At 44.5% G+C, this 21,191-nt stretch overlaps 20 non-coding genes across 20 annotated transcripts; all 20 read left to right on the top strand.

Annotated features, from left to right (window-relative positions):
• The first annotated feature begins 217 nt into the window (after window positions 1-217).
• On the top strand, window positions 218-336 carry LOC130378256 (5S ribosomal RNA). Its single transcript, XR_008894600.1, has one exon. It is a non-coding gene; the product is annotated as a 5S ribosomal RNA (ribosomal RNA).
• A 529-nt stretch (window positions 337-865) lies between these two features.
• Window positions 866-984, top strand: LOC130378255 (5S ribosomal RNA). The gene has a single exon (XR_008894599.1). It is a non-coding gene; the product is annotated as a 5S ribosomal RNA (ribosomal RNA).
• A 519-nt stretch (window positions 985-1,503) lies between these two features.
• On the top strand, window positions 1,504-1,622 carry LOC130378253 (5S ribosomal RNA). The gene has a single exon (XR_008894598.1). It is a non-coding gene; the product is annotated as a 5S ribosomal RNA (ribosomal RNA).
• Window positions 1,623-2,151: 529 nt separating this feature from the next.
• LOC130378252 (5S ribosomal RNA) lies at window positions 2,152-2,270 on the top strand. Its single transcript, XR_008894597.1, has one exon. It is a non-coding gene; the product is annotated as a 5S ribosomal RNA (ribosomal RNA).
• A 529-nt stretch (window positions 2,271-2,799) lies between these two features.
• On the top strand, window positions 2,800-2,918 carry LOC130378250 (5S ribosomal RNA). The gene has a single exon (XR_008894595.1). It is a non-coding gene; the product is annotated as a 5S ribosomal RNA (ribosomal RNA).
• A 529-nt stretch (window positions 2,919-3,447) lies between these two features.
• On the top strand, window positions 3,448-3,566 carry LOC130378249 (5S ribosomal RNA). The gene has a single exon (XR_008894594.1). It is a non-coding gene; the product is annotated as a 5S ribosomal RNA (ribosomal RNA).
• A 529-nt stretch (window positions 3,567-4,095) lies between these two features.
• LOC130378248 (5S ribosomal RNA) lies at window positions 4,096-4,214 on the top strand. The gene has a single exon (XR_008894593.1). It is a non-coding gene; the product is annotated as a 5S ribosomal RNA (ribosomal RNA).
• Window positions 4,215-4,743: 529 nt separating this feature from the next.
• LOC130378247 (5S ribosomal RNA) lies at window positions 4,744-4,862 on the top strand. The gene has a single exon (XR_008894591.1). It is a non-coding gene; the product is annotated as a 5S ribosomal RNA (ribosomal RNA).
• Window positions 4,863-5,391: 529 nt separating this feature from the next.
• Window positions 5,392-5,510, top strand: LOC130378246 (5S ribosomal RNA). The gene has a single exon (XR_008894590.1). It is a non-coding gene; the product is annotated as a 5S ribosomal RNA (ribosomal RNA).
• Window positions 5,511-6,039: 529 nt separating this feature from the next.
• On the top strand, window positions 6,040-6,158 carry LOC130378245 (5S ribosomal RNA). The gene has a single exon (XR_008894589.1). It is a non-coding gene; the product is annotated as a 5S ribosomal RNA (ribosomal RNA).
• A 529-nt stretch (window positions 6,159-6,687) lies between these two features.
• LOC130378244 (5S ribosomal RNA) lies at window positions 6,688-6,806 on the top strand. The gene has a single exon (XR_008894588.1). It is a non-coding gene; the product is annotated as a 5S ribosomal RNA (ribosomal RNA).
• A 529-nt stretch (window positions 6,807-7,335) lies between these two features.
• LOC130378240 (5S ribosomal RNA) lies at window positions 7,336-7,454 on the top strand. The gene has a single exon (XR_008894587.1). It is a non-coding gene; the product is annotated as a 5S ribosomal RNA (ribosomal RNA).
• A 529-nt stretch (window positions 7,455-7,983) lies between these two features.
• Window positions 7,984-8,103, top strand: LOC130378212 (5S ribosomal RNA). The gene has a single exon (XR_008894558.1). It is a non-coding gene; the product is annotated as a 5S ribosomal RNA (ribosomal RNA).
• Window positions 8,104-8,632: 529 nt separating this feature from the next.
• LOC130378233 (5S ribosomal RNA) lies at window positions 8,633-8,752 on the top strand. The gene has a single exon (XR_008894579.1). It is a non-coding gene; the product is annotated as a 5S ribosomal RNA (ribosomal RNA).
• A 775-nt stretch (window positions 8,753-9,527) lies between these two features.
• LOC130378280 (5S ribosomal RNA) lies at window positions 9,528-9,646 on the top strand. The gene has a single exon (XR_008894622.1). It is a non-coding gene; the product is annotated as a 5S ribosomal RNA (ribosomal RNA).
• Window positions 9,647-10,174: 528 nt separating this feature from the next.
• LOC130378229 (5S ribosomal RNA) lies at window positions 10,175-10,293 on the top strand. Its single transcript, XR_008894574.1, has one exon. It is a non-coding gene; the product is annotated as a 5S ribosomal RNA (ribosomal RNA).
• A 525-nt stretch (window positions 10,294-10,818) lies between these two features.
• On the top strand, window positions 10,819-10,937 carry LOC130378291 (5S ribosomal RNA). The gene has a single exon (XR_008894632.1). It is a non-coding gene; the product is annotated as a 5S ribosomal RNA (ribosomal RNA).
• A 3,027-nt stretch (window positions 10,938-13,964) lies between these two features.
• Window positions 13,965-14,083, top strand: LOC130378217 (5S ribosomal RNA). The gene has a single exon (XR_008894563.1). It is a non-coding gene; the product is annotated as a 5S ribosomal RNA (ribosomal RNA).
• Window positions 14,084-14,611: 528 nt separating this feature from the next.
• Window positions 14,612-14,730, top strand: LOC130378216 (5S ribosomal RNA). Its single transcript, XR_008894562.1, has one exon. It is a non-coding gene; the product is annotated as a 5S ribosomal RNA (ribosomal RNA).
• A 529-nt stretch (window positions 14,731-15,259) lies between these two features.
• On the top strand, window positions 15,260-15,379 carry LOC130378232 (5S ribosomal RNA). Its single transcript, XR_008894578.1, has one exon. It is a non-coding gene; the product is annotated as a 5S ribosomal RNA (ribosomal RNA).
• The last annotated feature ends 5,812 nt before the right edge of the window (window positions 15,380-21,191 follow it).

Below are 21,191 nucleotides of genomic sequence, written 5' to 3'. Positions count from 1 at the left end.
ACATTTAACATCACACGCACACGCAGTGTATTTCAGATAATTAATGAATTCAGATGTCACAATGATCGTTTACATGGATAAGGAGTCCTACTGAATCAATTACTGCCGTTTATATCTAACTAATGATTGTTTTTGTAAAGTGTAACGTCGAGCCTCAGCAGCTTTCTCACTCCTTATGTGCTACTGTATAAAACCTGGTTTTGCGCCTGCACTAATTGCTTACGGCCATACCACCCTGAACACGCCCGATCTCGTCTGATCTCGGAAGCTAAGCAGGGTCGGGCCTGGTTAGTACTTGGATGGGAGACCGCCTGGGAATACCAGGTGCTGTAAGCTTTTTCTTTTTCAACTCGAGCTCATTGACTCCGTGGCCTACCGTGGCGTACCGTGACCTGATGTTTACTGCCAACCGCTTTGGAGGATTTAAGCAACATACAAAAACTGACAACGTCTCTCAAAACTATTTTTGTGAAACATGAGGACAGTATAGTGATACTGCCAGCAGGGAGCACCAGAGAGCTGAACCGACAGTTGTACATTTCTTAAACTTTCACCAACACAAACACGCACGCTCACTTCAGATCATGGGAGGACGTCAAAAAATCACCACCCATTCTCTGACACTTTAACCGTTAACCTTGGTTCAAACATTTAACATCACACGCACACGCAGTGTATTTCAGATAATTAATGAATTCAGATGTCACAATGATCGTTTACATGGATAAGGAGTCCTACTGAATCAATTACTGCCGTTTATATCTAACTAATGATTGTTTTTGTAAAAGTGTAACGTCGAGCCTCAGCAGCTTTCTCACTCCTTATGTGCTACTGTATAAAACCTGGTTTTGCGCCTGCACTAATTGCTTACGGCCATACCACCCTGAACACGCCCGATCTCGTCTGATCTCGGAAGCTAAGCAGGGTCGGGCCTGGTTAGTACTTGGATGGGAGACCGCCTGGGAATACCAGGTGCTGTAAGCTTTTTCTTTTTCAACTCGAGCTCATTGACTCCGTGGCGTACCGTGACCTGATGTTTACTGCCAACCGCTTTGGAGGATTTAAGCAACATACAAAAACTGACAACGTCTCTCAAAACTATTTTTGTGAAACATGAGGACAGTATAGTGATACTGCCAGCAGGGAGCACCAGAGAGCTGAACCGACAGTTGTACATTTCTTAAACTTTCACCAACACAAACACGCACGCTCACTTCAGATCATGGGAGGACGTCAAAAAATCACCACCCATTCTCTGACACTTTAACCGTTAACCTTGGTTCAAACATTTAACATCACACGCACACGCAGTGTATTTCAGATAATTAATGAATTCAGATGTCACAATGATCGTTTACATGGATAAGGAGTCCTACTGAATCAATTACTGCCGTTTATATCTAACTAATGATTGTTTTTGTAAAAGTGTAACGTCGAGCCTCAGCAGCTTTCTCACTCCTTATGTGCTACTGTATAAAACCTGGTTTTGCGCCTGCACTAATTGCTTACGGCCATACCACCCTGAACACGCCCGATCTCGTCTGATCTCGGAAGCTAAGCAGGGTCGGGCCTGGTTAGTACTTGGATGGGAGACCGCCTGGGAATACCAGGTGCTGTAAGCTTTTTCTTTTTCAACTCGAGCTCATTGACTCCGTGGCCTACCGTGGCGTACCGTGACCTGATGTTTACTGCCAACCGCTTTGGAGGATTTAAGCAACATACAAAAACTGACAACGTCTCTCAAAACTATTTTTGTGAAACATGAGGACAGTATAGTGATACTGCCAGCAGGGAGCACCAGAGAGCTGAACCGACAGTTGTACATTTCTTAAACTTTCACCAACACAAACACGCACGCTCACTTCAGATCATGGGAGGACGTCAAAAAATCACCACCCATTCTCTGACACTTTAACCGTTAACCTTGGTTCAAACATTTAACATCACACGCACACGCAGTGTATTTCAGATAATTAATGAATTCAGATGTCACAATGATCGTTTACATGGATAAGGAGTCCTACTGAATCAATTACTGCCGTTTATATCTAACTAATGATTGTTTTTGTAAAAGTGTAACGTCGAGCCTCAGCAGCTTTCTCACTCCTTATGTGCTACTGTATAAAACCTGGTTTTGCGCCTGCACTAATTGCTTACGGCCATACCACCCTGAACACGCCCGATCTCGTCTGATCTCGGAAGCTAAGCAGGGTCGGGCCTGGTTAGTACTTGGATGGGAGACCGCCTGGGAATACCAGGTGCTGTAAGCTTTTTCTTTTTCAACTCGAGCTCATTGACTCCGTGGCCTACCGTGGCGTACCGTGACCTGATGTTTACTGCCAACCGCTTTGGAGGATTTAAGCAACATACAAAAACTGACAACGTCTCTCAAAACTATTTTTGTGAAACATGAGGACAGTATAGTGATACTGCCAGCAGGGAGCACCAGAGAGCTGAACCGACAGTTGTACATTTCTTAAACTTTCACCAACACAAACACGCACGCTCACTTCAGATCATGGGAGGACGTCAAAAAATCACCACCCATTCTCTGACACTTTAACCGTTAACCTTGGTTCAAACATTTAACATCACACGCACACGCAGTGTATTTCAGATAATTAATGAATTCAGATGTCACAATGATCGTTTACATGGATAAGGAGTCCTACTGAATCAATTACTGCCGTTTATATCTAACTAATGATTGTTTTTGTAAAAGTGTAACGTCGAGCCTCAGCAGCTTTCTCACTCCTTATGTGCTACTGTATAAAACCTGGTTTTGCGCCTGCACTAATTGCTTACGGCCATACCACCCTGAACACGCCCGATCTCGTCTGATCTCGGAAGCTAAGCAGGGTCGGGCCTGGTTAGTACTTGGATGGGAGACCGCCTGGGAATACCAGGTGCTGTAAGCTTTTTCTTTTTCAACTCGAGCTCATTGACTCCGTGGCCTACCGTGGCGTACCGTGACCTGATGTTTACTGCCAACCGCTTTGGAGGATTTAAGCAACATACAAAAACTGACAACGTCTCTCAAAACTATTTTTGTGAAACATGAGGACAGTATAGTGATACTGCCAGCAGGGAGCACCAGAGAGCTGAACCGACAGTTGTACATTTCTTAAACTTTCACCAACACAAACACGCACGCTCACTTCAGATCATGGGAGGACGTCAAAAAATCACCACCCATTCTCTGACACTTTAACCGTTAACCTTGGTTCAAACATTTAACATCACACGCACACGCAGTGTATTTCAGATAATTAATGAATTCAGATGTCACAATGATCGTTTACATGGATAAGGAGTCCTACTGAATCAATTACTGCCGTTTATATCTAACTAATGATTGTTTTTGTAAAAGTGTAACGTCGAGCCTCAGCAGCTTTCTCACTCCTTATGTGCTACTGTATAAAACCTGGTTTTGCGCCTGCACTAATTGCTTACGGCCATACCACCCTGAACACGCCCGATCTCGTCTGATCTCGGAAGCTAAGCAGGGTCGGGCCTGGTTAGTACTTGGATGGGAGACCGCCTGGGAATACCAGGTGCTGTAAGCTTTTTCTTTTTCAACTCGAGCTCATTGACTCCGTGGCCTACCGTGGCGTACCGTGACCTGATGTTTACTGCCAACCGCTTTGGAGGATTTAAGCAACATACAAAAACTGACAACGTCTCTCAAAACTATTTTTGTGAAACATGAGGACAGTATAGTGATACTGCCAGCAGGGAGCACCAGAGAGCTGAACCGACAGTTGTACATTTCTTAAACTTTCACCAACACAAACACGCACGCTCACTTCAGATCATGGGAGGACGTCAAAAAATCACCACCCATTCTCTGACACTTTAACCGTTAACCTTGGTTCAAACATTTAACATCACACGCACACGCAGTGTATTTCAGATAATTAATGAATTCAGATGTCACAATGATCGTTTACATGGATAAGGAGTCCTACTGAATCAATTACTGCCGTTTATATCTAACTAATGATTGTTTTTGTAAAAGTGTAACGTCGAGCCTCAGCAGCTTTCTCACTCCTTATGTGCTACTGTATAAAACCTGGTTTTGCGCCTGCACTAATTGCTTACGGCCATACCACCCTGAACACGCCCGATCTCGTCTGATCTCGGAAGCTAAGCAGGGTCGGGCCTGGTTAGTACTTGGATGGGAGACCGCCTGGGAATACCAGGTGCTGTAAGCTTTTTCTTTTTCAACTCGAGCTCATTGACTCCGTGGCCTACCGTGGCGTACCGTGACCTGATGTTTACTGCCAACCGCTTTGGAGGATTTAAGCAACATACAAAAACTGACAACGTCTCTCAAAACTATTTTTGTGAAACATGAGGACAGTATAGTGATACTGCCAGCAGGGAGCACCAGAGAGCTGAACCGACAGTTGTACATTTCTTAAACTTTCACCAACACAAACACGCACGCTCACTTCAGATCATGGGAGGACGTCAAAAAATCACCACCCATTCTCTGACACTTTAACCGTTAACCTTGGTTCAAACATTTAACATCACACGCACACGCAGTGTATTTCAGATAATTAATGAATTCAGATGTCACAATGATCGTTTACATGGATAAGGAGTCCTACTGAATCAATTACTGCCGTTTATATCTAACTAATGATTGTTTTTGTAAAAGTGTAACGTCGAGCCTCAGCAGCTTTCTCACTCCTTATGTGCTACTGTATAAAACCTGGTTTTGCGCCTGCACTAATTGCTTACGGCCATACCACCCTGAACACGCCCGATCTCGTCTGATCTCGGAAGCTAAGCAGGGTCGGGCCTGGTTAGTACTTGGATGGGAGACCGCCTGGGAATACCAGGTGCTGTAAGCTTTTCCTTTTTCAACTCGAGCTCATTGCCTCCGTGGCCTACCGTGGCGTACCGTGACCTGATGTTTACAGCCAACCGCTTTGGAGGATTTAAGCAACATACAAAAACTGACAACGTCTCTCAAAACTATTTTTGTGAAACATGAGGACAGTATAGTGATACTGCCAGCAGGGAGCACCAGAGAGCTGAAACGACAGTTGTACATTTCTTAAACTTTCACCAACACAAACACGCACGCTCACTTCAGATCATGGGAGGACGTCAAAAAATCACCACCCATTCTCTGACACTTTAACCGTTAACCTTGGTTCAAACATTTAACATCACACGCACACGCAGTGTATTTCAGATAATTAATGAATTCAGATGTCACAATGATCGTTTACATGGATAAGGAGTCCTACTGAATCAATTACTGCCGTTTATATCTAACTAATGATTGTTTTTGTAAAAGTGTAACGTCGAGCCTCAGCAGCTTTCTCACTCCTTATGTGCTACTGTATAAAACCTGGTTTTGCGCCTGCACTAATTGCTTACGGCCATACCACCCTGAACACGCCCGATCTCGTCTGATCTCGGAAGCTAAGCAGGGTCGGGCCTGGTTAGTACTTGGATGGGAGACCGCCTGGGAATACCAGGTGCTGTAAGCTTTTTCTTTTTCAACTCGAGCTCATTGACTCCGTGGCCTACCGTGGCGTACCGTGACCTGATGTTTACTGCCAACCGCTTTGGAGGATTTAAGCAACATACAAAAACTGACAACGTCTCTCAAAACTATTTTTGTGAAACATGAGGACAGTATAGTGATACTGCCAGCAGGGAGCACCAGAGAGCTGAACCGACAGTTGTACATTTCTTAAACTTTCACCAACACAAACACGCACGCTCACTTCAGATCATGGGAGGACGTCAAAAAATCACCACCCATTCTCTGACACTTTAACCGTTAACCTTGGTTCAAACATTTAACATCACACGCACACGCAGTGTATTTCAGATAATTAATGAATTCAGATGTCACAATGATCGTTTACATGGATAAGGAGTCCTACTGAATCAATTACTGCCGTTTATATCTAACTAATGATTGTTTTTGTAAAAGTGTAACGTCGAGCCTCAGCAGCTTTCTCACTCCTTATGTGCTACTGTATAAAACCTGGTTTTGCGCCTGCACTAATTGCTTACGGCCATACCACCCTGAACACGCCCGATCTCGTCTGATCTCGGAAGCTAAGCAGGGTCGGGCCTGGTTAGTACTTGGATGGGAGACCGCCTGGGAATACCAGGTGCTGTAAGCTTTTTCTTTTTCAACTCGAGCTCATTGACTCCGTGGCCTACCGTGGCGTACCGTGACCTGATGTTTACTGCCAACCGCTTTGGAGGATTTAAGCAACATACAAAAACTGACAACGTCTCTCAAAACTATTTTTGTGAAACATGAGGACAGTATAGTGATACTGCCAGCAGGGAGCACCAGAGAGCTGAACCGACAGTTGTACATTTCTTAAACTTTCACCAACACAAACACGCACGCTCACTTCAGATCATGGGAGGACGTCAAAAAATCACCACCCATTCTCTGACACTTTAACCGTTAACCTTGGTTCAAACATTTAACATCACACGCACACGCAGTGTATTTCAGATAATTAATGAATTCAGATGTCACAATGATCGTTTACATGGATAAGGAGTCCTACTGAATCAATTACTGCCGTTTATATCTAACTAATGATTGTTTTTGTAAGAGTGTAACGTCGAGCCTCAGCAGCTTTCTCACTCCTTATGTGCTACTGTATAAAACCTGGTTTTGCGCCTGCACTAATTGCTTACGGCCATACCACCCTGAACACGCCCGATCTCGTCTGATCTCGGAAGCTAAGCAGGGTCGGGCCTGGTTAGTACTTGGATGGGAGACCGCCTGGGAATACCAGGTGCTGTAAGCTTTTTCTTTTTCAACTCGAGCTCATTGCCTCCGTGGCCTACCGTGGCGTACCGTGACCTGATGTTTACTGCCAACCGCTTTGGAGGATTTAAGCAACATACAAAAACTGACAACGTCTCTCAAAACTATTTTTGTGAAACATGAGGACAGTATAGTGATACTGCCAGCAGGGAGCACCAGAGAGCTGAACCGACAGTTGTACATTTCTTAAACTTTCACCAACACAAACACGCACGCTCACTTCAGATCATGGGAGGACGTCAAAAAATCACCACCCATTCTCTGACACTTTAACCGTTAACCTTGGTTCAAACATTTAACATCACACGCACACGCAGTGTATTTCAGATAATTAATGAATTCAGATGTCACAATGATCGTTTACATGGATAAGGAGTCCTACTGAATCAATTACTGCCGTTTATATCTAACTAATGATTGTTTTTGTAAAAGTGTAACGTCGAGCCTCAGCAGCTTTCTCACTCCTTATGTGCTACTGTATAAAACCTGGTTTTGCGCCTGCACTAATTGCTTACGGCCATACCACCCTGAACACGCCCGATCTCGTCTGATCTCGGAAGCTAAGCAGGGTCGGGCCTGGTTAGTACTTGGATGGGAGACCGCCTGGGAATACCAGGTGCTGTAAGCTTTTTCTTTTTCAACTCGAGCTCATTGCCTCCGTGGCCTACCGTGGCGTACCGTGACCTGATGTTTACTGCCAACCGCTTTGGAGGATTTAAGCAACATACAAAAACTGACAACGTCTCTCAAAACTATTTTTGTGAAACATGAGGACAGTATAGTGATACTGCCAGCAGGGAGCACCAGAGAGCTGAACCGACAGTTGTACATTTCTTAAACTTTCACCAACACAAACACGCACGCTCACTTCAGATCATGGGAGGACGTCAAAAAATCACCACCCATTCTCTGACACTTTAACCGTTAACCTTGGTTCAAACATTTAACATCACACGCACACGCAGTGTATTTCAGATAATTAATGAATTCAGATGTCACAATGATCGTTTACATGGATAAGGAGTCCTACTGAATCAATTACTGCCGTTTATATCTAACTAATGATTGTTTTTGTAAGAGTGTAACGTCGAGCCTCAGCAGCTTTCTCACTCCTTATGTGCTACTGTATAAAACCTGGTTTTGCGCCTGCACTAATTGCTTACGGCCATACCACCCTGAACACTGCCCGATCTCGTCTGATCTCGGAAGCTAAGCAGGGTCGGGCCTGGTTAGTACTTGGATGGGAGACCGCCTGGGAATACCAGGTGCTGTAAGCTTTTTCTTTTTCAACTCGAGCTCATTGCCTCCGTGGCCTACCGTGGCGTACCGTGACCTGATGTTTACTGCCAACCGCTTTGGAGGATTTAAGCAACATACAAAAACTGACAACGTCTCTCAAAACTATTTTTGTGAAACATGAGGACAGTATAGTGATACTGCCAGCAGGGAGCACCAGAGAGCTGAACCGACAGTTGTACATTTCTTAAACTTTCACCAACACAAACACGCACGCTCACTTCAGATCATGGGAGGACGTCAAAAAATCACCACCCATTCTCTGACACTTTAACCGTTAACCTTGGTTCAAACATTTAACATCACACGCACACGCAGTGTATTTCAGATAATTAATGAATTCAGATGTCACAATGATCGTTTACATGGATAAGGAGTCCTACTGAATCAATTACTGCCGTTTATATCTAACTAATGATTGTTTTTGTAAAAGTGTAACGTCGAGCCTCAGCAGCTTTCTCACTCCTTATGTGCTACTGTATAAAACCTGGTTTTGCGCCTGCACTAATTGCTTAAGGCCATACCACCCTGAACACGCCCGATCTCGTCTGATCTCGGAAGCTAAGCAGGGTCGGGCCTGGTTAGTACTTGGATGGGAGACCTCCTCAGAAGCCCAGGTTGCTGTAAGTAGTGACGGGTGTCACCAAAAGAAAAAAAAAAAAAAACACGCCCGATCTTGTCTGATCTCGGAAGCTAAGCAGGGTCGGGCCTGGTTAGTACTTGGATGGGAGACCTCCTCAGAAGCCCAGGTTGCTGTAAGTAGTGACGGGTGTCACCAAAAGAAAAAAAACACGCCCGATCTCGTCTGATCTCGGAAGCTAAGCAGGGTCGGGCCTGGTTAGTACTTGGATGGGAGACCGCCTGGGAATTCCAGGTGCTGTAAGCTTTTTCTTTTTCAACTCGAGCTCATTGACTCCGTGGCGTACCGTGACCTGATGTTTACTGCCAACCGCTTTGGAGGATTTAAGCAACATACAAAAACTGACAACGTCTCTCAAAACTGTTTTTGTGAAACATGAGGACAGTATAGTGATACTGCCAGCAGGGAGCACCAGAGAGCTGAACCGACAGTTGTACATTTCTTAAACTTTCACCAACACAAACACGCACGCTCACTTCAGATCATGGGAGGACGTCAAAAAATCACCACCCATTCTCTGACACTTTAACCGTTAACCTTGGTTCAAACATTTAACATCACACGCACACGCAGTGTATTTCAGATAATTAATGAATTCAGATGTCACAATGATCGTTTACATGGATAAGGAGTCCTACTGAATCAATTACTGCCGTTTATATCTAACTAATGATTGTTTTTGTAAGAGTGTAACGTCGAGCCTCAGCAGCTTCCTCACTCCTTATGTGCTACTGTATAAAACCTGGTTTTGCGCCTGCACTAATTGCTTACGGCCATACCACCCTGAACACGCCCGATCTCGTCTGATCTCGGAAGCTAAGCAGGGTCGGGCCTGGTTAGTACTTGGATGGGAGTCCGCCTGGGAATACCAGGTGCTGTAAGCTATTTCTTTTTCAACTCGAGCTCATTGACTCCGTGGCCTACCGTGGCGTACCGTGACCTGATGTTTACTGCCAACCGCTTTGGAGGATTTAAGCAACATACAAAACTGACAACGTCTCTCAAAACTATTTTTGTGAAACATGAGGACAGTATAGTGATACTGCCAGCAGGGAGCACCAGAGAGCTGAACCGACAGTTGTACATTTCTTAAACTTTCACCAACACAAACACGCACGCTCACTTCAGATCATGGGAGGACGTCAAAAAATCACCACCCATTCTCTGACACTTTAACCGTTAACCTTGGTTCAAACATTTAACATCACACGCACACGCAGTGTATTTCAGATAATTAATGAATTCAGATGTCACAATGATCGTTTACATGGATAAGGAGTCCTACTGAATCAATTACTGCCGTTTATATCTAACTAATGATTGTTTTTGTAAAAGTGTAACGTCGAGCCTCAGCAGCTTTCTCACTCCTTATGTGCTACTGTATAAAACCTGGTTTTGCGCCTGCACTAATTGCTTACGGCCATACCACCCTGAACACGCCCGATCTCGTCTGATCTCGGAAGCTAAGCAGGGTCGGGCCTGGTTAGTACTTGGATGGGAGACCGCCTGGGAATACCAGGTGCTGTAAGCTTTTTCTTTTTCAACTCGAGCTCATTGACTCGTGCTCCGTGGCGTACCGTGACCTGATGTTTACTGCCAACCGCTTTGGAGGATTTAAGCAACATACAAAAACTGACAACGTCTCTCAAAACTATTTTTGTGAAACATGAGGACAGTATAGTGATACTGCCAGCAGGGAGCACCAGAGAGCTGAACCGACAGTTGTACATTTCTTAAACTTTCACCAACACAAACACGCACGCTCACTTCAGATCATGGGAGGACGTCAAAAAATCACCACCCATTCTCTGACACTTTAACCGTTAACCTTGGTTCAAACATTTAACATCACACGCACACGCAGTGTATTTCAGATAATTAATGAATTCAGATGTCACAATGATCGTTTACATGGATAAGGAGTCCTACTGAATCAATTACTGCCGTTTATATCTAACTAATGATTGTTTTTGTAAGAGTGTAACGTCGAGCCTCAGCAGCTTTCTCACTCCTTATGTGCTACTGTATAAAACCTGGTTTTGCGCCTGCACTAATTGCTTACGGCCATACCACCCTGAACACGACCGATCTCGTCTGATCTCGGAAGCTAAGCAGGGTCGGGCCTGGTTAGTACTTGGATGGGAGACCGCCTGGGAATACCAGGTGCTGTAAGCATTTTCTTTTTCAACTCGAGCTCATTGCCTCCGTGGCCTACCGTGGCGTACCGTGACCTGATGTTTACTGCCAACCGCTTTGGAGGATTTAAGCAACATACAAAAACTGACAACGTCTCTCAAAACTATTTTTGTGAAACATGAGGACAGTATAGTGATACTGCCAGCAGGGAGCACCAGAGAGCTGAACCGACGAGGCGAGGAGGAAGGAGTGTTGCGGAGGAGTCGGGAGGAGAAAGGAGAGAAGGAGAGAGCGGGGGAGATGGGAACGGCAAGGCGGCTGGAGGCGGGCAAGAGCAGGTGGCTGGTGGAGAAACAGTGGACGGGATTAAGAAGGTAGAGCGCATGTATGAGAGGAGGCTCACGGTTTGCGTGGAGCAGTGCGGGGACATTATACCCATAGGAGAATTAATGAAGGCTATGGCGGTCGTGTGCGGAGAAATCAGGGCCTGTAGGGTGCTGGCCCTCGGGAAGCTGGAGGTGACGGTGTGCGGAGAGAGGGGGAAGGACCGTCTGCTCGATGGGTTTAAAATACACAACACTAGGATTATTGCCAGAGAACTATGTAATGACGAGCTGGTGGTTTCCTTTCTTACCCTGCCAGCATACATTTCTGATGCGGAAATCCTGGATAAACTAAGTGGGTGGGGAGTCCGGGCGCTTTCGTCCATCAAGAGGAGGATGTGGCCGGGCACCAATATTGCCGATGGTACAAGGATTGTACGGGTCAAATTTAATGAGCTCGTGCAATCCTTGCCATATTCCACTAAATTCAATACCGCAACGGGTGTTGAATACTTTAGAGTAATCCACGACCGCCAGATGAAGGTTTGCAGGAGCTGTATGCAGCCGGGCCACATCCTGCGTGAGTGCCCGGATTTTACCTGCCATAATTGTGGATGCCAGGGCCACTACGCTCGGGAGTGTGCCACTGGGGTGGCAAAGTGTCTGACATGCCGGAGGAGAGAGAGAGACTGTATATGCCCGGTGGAGAAGGAGGCGGAGGAGGACGGCGGCGAGCTGGATGGTGACGAACCGGGGGCGCCGGATGACGGTGGTGGTGAGGACGAGGAGGAGGGCATGGGCGCGAGCATGGACCGGGACGGTGTCTCTGGGGGGGAGGAATTCCCCACGTTGCTGGAGGAGGAGCTCACCTCGGGCCAGCCTGCGGACCTGAGGGGAGAGCGGAGCGAGGGCCTGCCGCGGCGGCAGGGAGACAGGAGCGTGAGAGGCAGAGGTGAAAGACGGGAAGGGGTAAGAATGTTTGGGGATGGGACGGGGAAAACTGTACTTAATATGACTTGGGGCAATGATGAGGTGGTTGAGAGTGGGGATTTTGTTGATAATACTGTGAGGGAGGGGAGCTCGGGGAGTGATATGGACATGGAGGAGCTAAGGGAGGCGAAAAAAAGGCTGTCCGCAAAGCAAAAAACGGAGGGGAGTGGGAAGAAGAATAAGAATTGTTAATTTTTTTTGATGAAGGTTATTGTGCTAGCTGGCTCTTTTTCGTTGGTTTTTCCTTATTTTATTTTTTATTATTTATGGCTTTGGTTATTTTTTCCCTGAATGCGAACGTTATGAGAACTGAATATAAAATAAATGCCATATTGGAAAGAGTTGCGAGCTAGTGGAATTCTGGGGAAAAATCAAGGGGCTGCTGGGAGGGTGCAGTGTGGGAGACTGCTGGGTGGAACGGGGGTGGGAATTGTCTGTACTCTTGGGAGTGAGTAGGAAATATAGAAATTGGAAAATGATCAATATGATCTTTGGATTCGCAAGGAGGGCGATTTTTAACAGACGCGATTTTGCGCTGTATGAAAGGAGAAAGTTGGATGCATGGAGGCTGTTTGTGAGTGAATGGAAAAGACACTTACGAATGCTGTATGTTGTGGACGAGGCTTTGTTTGTGAGTATGTTTGTAGAGAGCGCGGGAGTATGTGGTGTGAATGAGAATGGAATTGTATGGATGACTGAGCAGGGCACCGTTTGGGGTTGATTTGGGTGGTTTAAAGGGGGTGGCTTATTTTTGGAGGTGGGAGAGTGGGTTTTTTTTTGTGGGATTTTGGTTTTGTGTGGTTTTTTCGAATGAGGGGTGGTTTAATTTTGTGGGTAAATGGTCGAGGTTAAAATAATCTGTGTTTGGCTATTCGGTTTGTGCTTTGGGATTGAGGGGCGGTTTAATTTCGAGGGTAAGTGTATTCGGGAAAAGATATTGCTTTTGCTGTGTTGTTCTTATTTTAATTTAAAAGAGAAAGTCTGCTTAGTTAATTGTTTGTGCGGTTTCTGAGGGTGGTTTAATTTGTGGGACTGTTTTTCATTTACTTTTATTTGATATACGTATAAATGAATGTGTAATTGTATAAAATTGAATCTATTTTTGAAAATAAAAAAGAAAAAGAAAAACACGCCCGATCTCGTCTGATCTCGGAAGCTAAGCAGGGTCGGGCCTGGTTAGTACTTGGATGGGAGACCGCCTGGGAATACCAGGTGCTGTAAGCTTTTTCTTTTTCAACTCGAGCTCATTGCCTCCGTGGCCTACCGTGGCGTGCCGTGACCTGATGTTTACTGCCAACCGCTTTGGAGGATTTAAGCAACATACAAAAACTGACAACGTCTCTCAAAACTATTTTTGTGAAACATGAGGACAGTGTAGTGATACTGCCAGCAGGGAGCACCAGAGAGCTGAAACGACAGTTGTACATTTCTTAAACTTTCACCAACACAAACACGCACGCTCACTTCAGATCATGGGAGGACGTCAAAAAATCACCACCCATTCTCTGACACTTTAACCGTTAACCTTGGTTCAAACATTTAACATCACACGCACACGCAGTGTATTTCAGATAATTAATGAATTCAGATGTCACAATGATCGTTTACATGGATAAGGAGTCCTACTGAATCAATTACTGCCGTTTATATCTAACTAATGATTGTTTTTGTAAAAGTGTAACGTCGAGCCTCAGCAGCTTTCACACTCCTTATGTGCTACTGTATAAAACCTGGTTTTGCGCCTGCACTAATTGCTTACGGCCATACCACCCTGAACACGCCCGATCTCGTCTGATCTCGGAAGCTAAGCAGGGTCGGGCCTGGTTAGTACTTGGATGGGAGACCGCCTGGGAATACCAGGTGCTGTAAGCTTTTTCTTCTTCAACTCGAGCTCATTGCCTCCGTGGCCTACCGTGGCGTACCGTGACCTGATGTTTACTGCCAACCGTTTTGGAGGATTTAAGCAACATACAAAAACTGACAACGTCTCTCAAAACTATTTTTGTGAAACATGAGGACAGTATAGTGATACTGCCAGCAGGGAGCACCAGAGAGCTGAAACGACAGTTGTACATTTCTTAAACTTTCACCAACACAAACACGCACGCTCACTTCAGATCATGGGAGGACGTCAAAAATCACCACCCATTCTCTGACACTTTAACCGTTAACCTTGGTTCAAACATTTAACATCACACGCACACGCAGTGTATATCAGATAATTAATGAATTCAGATGTCACAATGATCGTTTACATGGATAAGGAGTCCTACTGAATCAATTACTGCCGTTTATATCTAACTAATGATTGTTTTTGTAAAAGTGTAACGTCGAGCCTCAGCAGCTTTCACACTCCTTATGTGCTACTGTATAAAACCTGGTTTTGCGCCTGCACTAATTGCTTACGGCCATACCACCCTGAACACGCCCGATCTCGTCTGATCTCGGAAGCTAAGCAGGGTCGGGCCTGGTTAGTACTTCGATGGGAGACCGCCTGGGAATACCATGTGCTGTAAGCTTTTTCTTTTTCAACTCGAGCTCATTGCCTCCGTGGCCTACCGTGGCGTACCGTGACCTGATGTTTACTGCCAACCGCTTTGGAGGATTTAAGCAACATATAAAAACTGACAACGTCTCTCAAAACTATTTTTGTGAAACATGAGGACAGAATAGTGATACTGCCAGCAGGGAGCACCAGAGAGCTGAACCGACAGTTGTACATTTCTTAAACTTTCACCAACACAAACACGCACGCTCACTTCAGATCATGGGAGGACGTCAAAAAATCACCACCCATTCTCTTACACTTTAACCGTTAACCTTGGTTCAAACATTTAACATCACACGCACACGCAGTGTATTTCAGATAATTAATGAATTCAGATGTCACAATGATCGTTTACATGGATAAGGAGTCCTACTGAATCAATTACTGCCGTTTATATCTAACTAATGATTGTTTTTGTAAAAGTGTAACGTCGAGCCTCAGCAGCTTTCTCACTCCTTATGTGCTACTGTATAAAACCTGGTTTTGCGCCTGCACTAATTGCTTACGGCCATACCACCCTGAACACGCCCGATCTCGTCTGATCTCGGAAGCTAAGCAGGGTCGGGCCTGGTTAGTACTTGGATGGGAGACCTCCACAGAAGCCCAGGTTGCTGTAAGTAGTGACGGGTGTCACCAAAAAGAAAAAAAAAAAAAAAAACACGCCCGATCTCGTCTGATCTCGTTCAGGTGCGCAAAGCAGGAAGTGAAGGAAGCAGGAAAAAGTTTGTTGGCAGAGTAGGCTGATACAGCAGCCTGGTGTTTTTTCTTCTTGTTGATTTGTAGATTATATTATTTTGACAAAATCGTAATTTAATTATAGTTCTAAATCTCCCCACAGTTTTTTTTGCTGTTTGGGGAGGCTTTCATTTGACGGATGGACCACATGGCAGCAGACAAAGGACCGGAGCAGACAATGCCTAGCAGTGGAGTTGGAGCACTGGAGGAAGAGGGAAGGAATGGGATTGAGAATCGGCCAGAAACGGGAGAAGGACGGCAGAAAGAGTACGGGAAAGAGCTGACAGTGGACGTTGAGGTGGAGGGAACAGCGGTGATTTCCATGATGGATATTCTGCGGGAAGTGGCAGTGCAATGTGGAGTGGTGAGCGGATGCCGTATGAGAGGGGAAAAAAACTATGAAATCACCATGAAGGATGAGGTGGGAAAGCGCAAGCTCCTGGACGGCGTGCGTGTAAAAGGAGCCTTAGTGCATGGCAGGGAGATTGTGAACAGTGACATGGTGGTGTCATTTATTAACTTGCCTGTTTACATGGAAGATGCAACAATACTGGCAAGGCTGGAGGAGTGGGGTGTGCGGCCAATATCTGTCATCAAACGGCGCAAGTGGCCGGGGACGGAGATTGCGGACGGGACAAGATTTTTAAAAGTCCGCTTTAATGAGCAGGTACGATCGCTCCCGTACTCAACCAAGTTAGAGACACTGAGAGGAGCGGAGTACTTTAGAGTGATACATGATCGACAGGTGCGGGTGTGCCGACTCTGCATCAAGCCAGGACACATCTTCAGGGAGTGCCCTGATTTCAAGTGCTTCAGGTGCCAGAAGACAGGGCATTATGCGCGGGAGTGTGAGGAACGGAACGCAGCGGCGAGGGAGGAGGAGAGAGGAGAACAGATGGAGGATAAAGACGGAGAGAACGATGACGGAAGGGGAGCTGAAGAGGAGACGGGAGGTGAGAACGAGGAAGCGGAATATTGGCGGTATAGATCTGACAGCGGCGACAGTGCTGAGAAGGACGGTGACGAACAGATGATGGAGCAGGGGGGAAAAGCGGAGTACGATGATGTGTCGGAGGCTACAGACGGTGAACGAGGGAGAGCAGAACAACCGGTGGAAAAAATAGATGAGGAGCAAAGACAGGAGGGCAGAGGACGAAAAGGAGGGAAGAAGACAAAAGAACTGGCCGCCAAAAGGAAAGCAGAGGAGGAGAAGACACGGGGAGTGAGAAGTAAAGGACCGCGGTCTGGCATGTGAGTCTTGCTTTGGTTTTTGGTTTAAATATTTTCTTTCTTTTAGCTCTCATGACCACAGTAACTTCTGTTAATGTGAATGGTTTAAGGGACAGGGGCAAACTGAGGTCACTTTTAAATATATATAGAAGTGATATCCTATGCATACAGGAGACAAATTGGGATGACGTAAAAGTTATAGAGGTGAAGGAGGTGTGGGGGGGGGGGATTTATTATAATAACGGGGCTAAGAATGCAAGAGGGGTGGCTATAATGATTAAAAAACATAGGGTAGATGAGATAAAAGAGATATATAAAGATAGGACAGGGAGGATAATAGTCATAGAGTTTAAGTATCAAAATGTGTTGTTTAGACTAATTAATATATATGTTCCGAATATAGAAATAGATAATATAATTATAATAGAGGAGCTGAAAGGGCTAGTGATTGGGAGATGTATAATAGTAGGGGATTTTAATACAAAATGTAGCAGGTTAGATATAGGGCAAGGTGTAGTGTTCAGATGGGAAAAGTCGAGGGAGAGCTTGTTAGACATGATGAAGGACAAGAATTTAGTAGATGTGTGGAGAAATGAGAATCCAGAGAGGAGGGAATTCACCAGGAGACAAATGAGGGATGGTGTACTGAAACAAAGCAGGATAGATTTGGTTTTAACACAGGGAGAGAACATAAAACATATAGACCGAATAAGACATGAAATAAATGCACTGAGTGACCACGACGGGGTGAGATTCAGAATTAAAGTAGGGAGAGAGGAGATAGGGGGAGGGATGTGGATTTTGAATGCAGGTTATATTGAAGAGGATGAATATAAACAACAGATTAGGGAGTTATTAGATATGGAGAATGAGAAAATTAAAGAATATGTTGAAGAGAATAGGGCAGATACTCAGATTGGGGAGATATGGGAGAAAGTGAAGAATAAGATTAAATCAATAAGCATTTGGTACAGTAAGAAAAGAAAAGTGAAAATGATGAAGAATGAGAAGGAGTTGAGGGAAAGACTGAGGGTAGAGCTGAGTAAAGCAGAGAATGAAGAAGGTTACAGCATGGAGAATTATATAGAGGTAAAGATGGAACTTCAGAGATATGAGGCAGAGAAATGTAGAGGAGCAATTTTACGGAGCAAAGCTAAATATGCGCTGGAGGGAGAAAGGTGCACAGCGTATTTTCTGGGCCTAGAAAAAAGCAAACAAAGCAGGACATATATACATGAAATCAGGAAAAAGGAGGGGGAGGTAGTAGCAGACTATGTGGCCATACTGGAGAGGGTGCAAGAGTTTTATGGGGAGTTATATCAGAGGGGTGGATTAGAGGAGGACAGTATAGTGGAGGTACTGGATAGTGTAGAAAGCAAGCTGAGTGTGGACGATAGTGAATGGTGTGACAGAGAGATAAGTAGGATGGAGGTGATGGAGGCGATAGAGGGGCTGAAAAGCGGGAAGAGTCCTGGGAGTGATGGGATAGGGATTGAATTTTATAAAGTATATAAGGAGCAGATGGCATCAATTTTAGTAGAGGTATTCAGGGAGACTGAGAAAACAGGGATAGTGCAGGGTAGGATGGTAGAAGGTGTGATTACCTTAGTTTTTAAGAAGAAAGGAAGTAAACTAGACTTGCAGAATTATAGGCCTATAAGTCTGCTAAATGTAGATTACAAAATTCTGGCCAAGGTGTTGGCTAACAGAATAAAACGAGTGATAGGGAATATAATTAAAACATCTCAAAGTTACAGTATACCAGGTAGGGATATAGCTGACACAATAGCGACAGTTAGGGATACAATAGAATTCATGAAGAGAGACGGGGCAGGGGGAATAGTGTTAGCTATAGATTGGAATAAAGCATTTGATAGGGTGGAGCATGAGTTTTTATTTAGATTACTGGTGAGATTTGGATTTGGAGAGAGATTAGTGGGGTGGGTCAGGAGGTTGTACGAGGGTGCAAGGAGCTGTGTCAAAGTAAATGGAGTGCTGACTGACAGATTTTGTCTTGGGAGATCGATAAGGCAGGGATGTCCCCTATCGGCGTTGCTCTATGCCATTTCAGCAGAGCCCCTGGCCTTACTAATTAAAAACGACGCAAGAGTTCAGGGCATACAACTACCATCTGGGAGCATACATACAATAAATCAATATGCAGACGACACAACAATAACGGTGAGGGATGGGAACAGTGTGAAAAGGGTGCTAGAATTGGCAGAGATATATGGGAGAGCGTCGGGCGCGAGAATAAATAAAGAAAAATCCGAAATAATGTATATAGGTAACATAGAGAGAGAGGGAGTAGGTTTAAGGGTGCAGGATAGGTATATTAAAGTGTTGGGCATATATTTAGGTGTTGAAACTAAAGAGGCAACTGAGACAACATGGACAGGAGTTATCAACAAAATAAAAACTGTATGTGGGAGGTGGAAGGCAAGGAAGCTCAGGTTAAAGGGAAAGGTTACAGTGGTTAATAGTTTGCTACTATCAGGCTATGTGTATGTGTTGTCTGTATTAGAAATGCCAATATGGGTTAAGAACGACCTTAACAAAATTGTGTGTGATTTTATATGGGAGGGGAAGGGAGTTAAGATTGCACATGGGACACTGGTGGGAAAAAGGTGTGAAGGAGGGCTGAATTTATTAGATATAGAAACAAAAAAGACAGCATTAAGGATTAAAACGGTGAAGAAATATATTGTGGGAGGATATAAATATGGGTGGAAGGATTTTATGGAGAAATATATGAATGATGTGGGTGGCATAGGACAGTATGTGTGGTACATGGGCCTAAAACAGTCAATGACGATAACCATACCAGAATTTTATAGGGAGGTCTTTGAAGCCTGGAGGAAATTCCTACCTAAGATGCAATATGAATGCGAGAGGATACAACCGTTGGTAAAACTGCCCCTGTTTTTAAACGAAAAAATTAAACACAATGGCAAAACATTATATGAGCCCAAATTCATAGAAGGAGGGATTAGACAAATAAAGGACATCATTTATGAGGTCATCCCAGGATTCTTGAGAAACAATTGCATTTATGATCAGGTATGCGAGGTGGAGGGGATGGATAATAGAGAGAAAATAAATAAAATATATGAAAAGATTAAAACCAGTATACCCTTAGAGTGGGCCAGGATCATCCAAAGTGAATGTGTGGTGAAGGGAGAAACAAGTATGCCTGAGCTATATGTGATGGAGAATGGGAAAAAGACTAAAATTGGAGAAATGAGTGTGAAGAAAGTATACAGATGGTTGATAGTGGATGTGATGAAGGAGCCGGCAGCTGAGAAAGTGTGGAGCAGAGTGTTTGTGGGTATGAATGTAAAGAAAATATGGTCAAATATGGGGATAAGGTATAATAGTATAGAGTGTGAGAACAACGATTTCTTGATCAGACACAATAGGATTTATACAAACGTGGTGCTAAATAAGATTAATAATGATGTAAATGTGATGTGTGATGTTTGCAAAAGTGGTCATGAGAGCTTTTTACATTATTTTTTGGACTGTGGGGAGTTAGTTGATTTCTTTGAGTTTTTGAAAGAACTGTTGAAAGAAAACTGGGCTGCTGATTTAGACTTGGAGGGAGGGTGGAGGACATTGTTTTTGTTTGGTACGTTTGAAAAAAGAATAAACGTTAATTTTTGTCTAATGAATTTTGTTTTGAGCCATGCCAGACTCGCGGTCGTCTGCAGGAGGAACTACGCACACTTTGAGGGGCGGAAAGTGAAAATAAAAATGTTGTTTAAATCAATAATGAAAAGAGATGTGAACTTAATGTATAAGTATGGAGGAGACAAGGCGGAAAATTTCTTTTTGAGTGGGAGTAAATTAGTCTCTGAAGGGGAGGGAGGGGAGATTGTGTTTAACTGGTGAAAAGACCGGGTCATGCAGATTGAGCTGTATTTTTTGATTTGGCGCAATATTTGTCCTGCCTTCATTGGGATTAATTGATGTGGGGAGGATAAGGGAAGGAGATTAAGTTGGGTTTGTAAAAGTTTTTGTTTCCCCAGAGATGATGCATGTAAATAATACTCTGTTATTGGTTGCTGTAAATGTGTGAACTGGAAAATAATAAAAAAAGATTAAAAAAAAAAGAACACGCCCGATCTCGTCTGATCTCGGAAGCTAAGCAGGGTCGGGCCTGGTTAGTACTTGGATGGGAGACCGCCTGGGAATACCAGGTGCTGTAAGCTTTTTCTTTTTCAACTCGAGCTCATTGCCTCCGTGGCCTACCGTGGCGTACCGTGACCTGATGTTTACTGCCAACCGCTTTGGAGGATTTAAGCAACATATAAAAACTGACAACGTCTCTCAAAACTATTTTTGTGAAACATGAGGACAGTATAGTGATACTGCCAGCAGGGAGCACCAGAGAGCTGAACCGACAGTTGTACATTTCTTAAACTTTCACCAACACAAACACGCACGCTCACTTCAGATCATGGGAGG

Source organism: Gadus chalcogrammus, unplaced genomic scaffold (assembly GCF_026213295.1).
Source record: "Gadus chalcogrammus isolate NIFS_2021 unplaced genomic scaffold, NIFS_Gcha_1.0 GACHA070, whole genome shotgun sequence".
NCBI classification, from domain to species: Eukaryota; Metazoa; Chordata; class Actinopteri; order Gadiformes; family Gadidae; genus Gadus; species Gadus chalcogrammus.
This window is presented reverse-complemented; position numbering and strand designations above follow the sequence as displayed.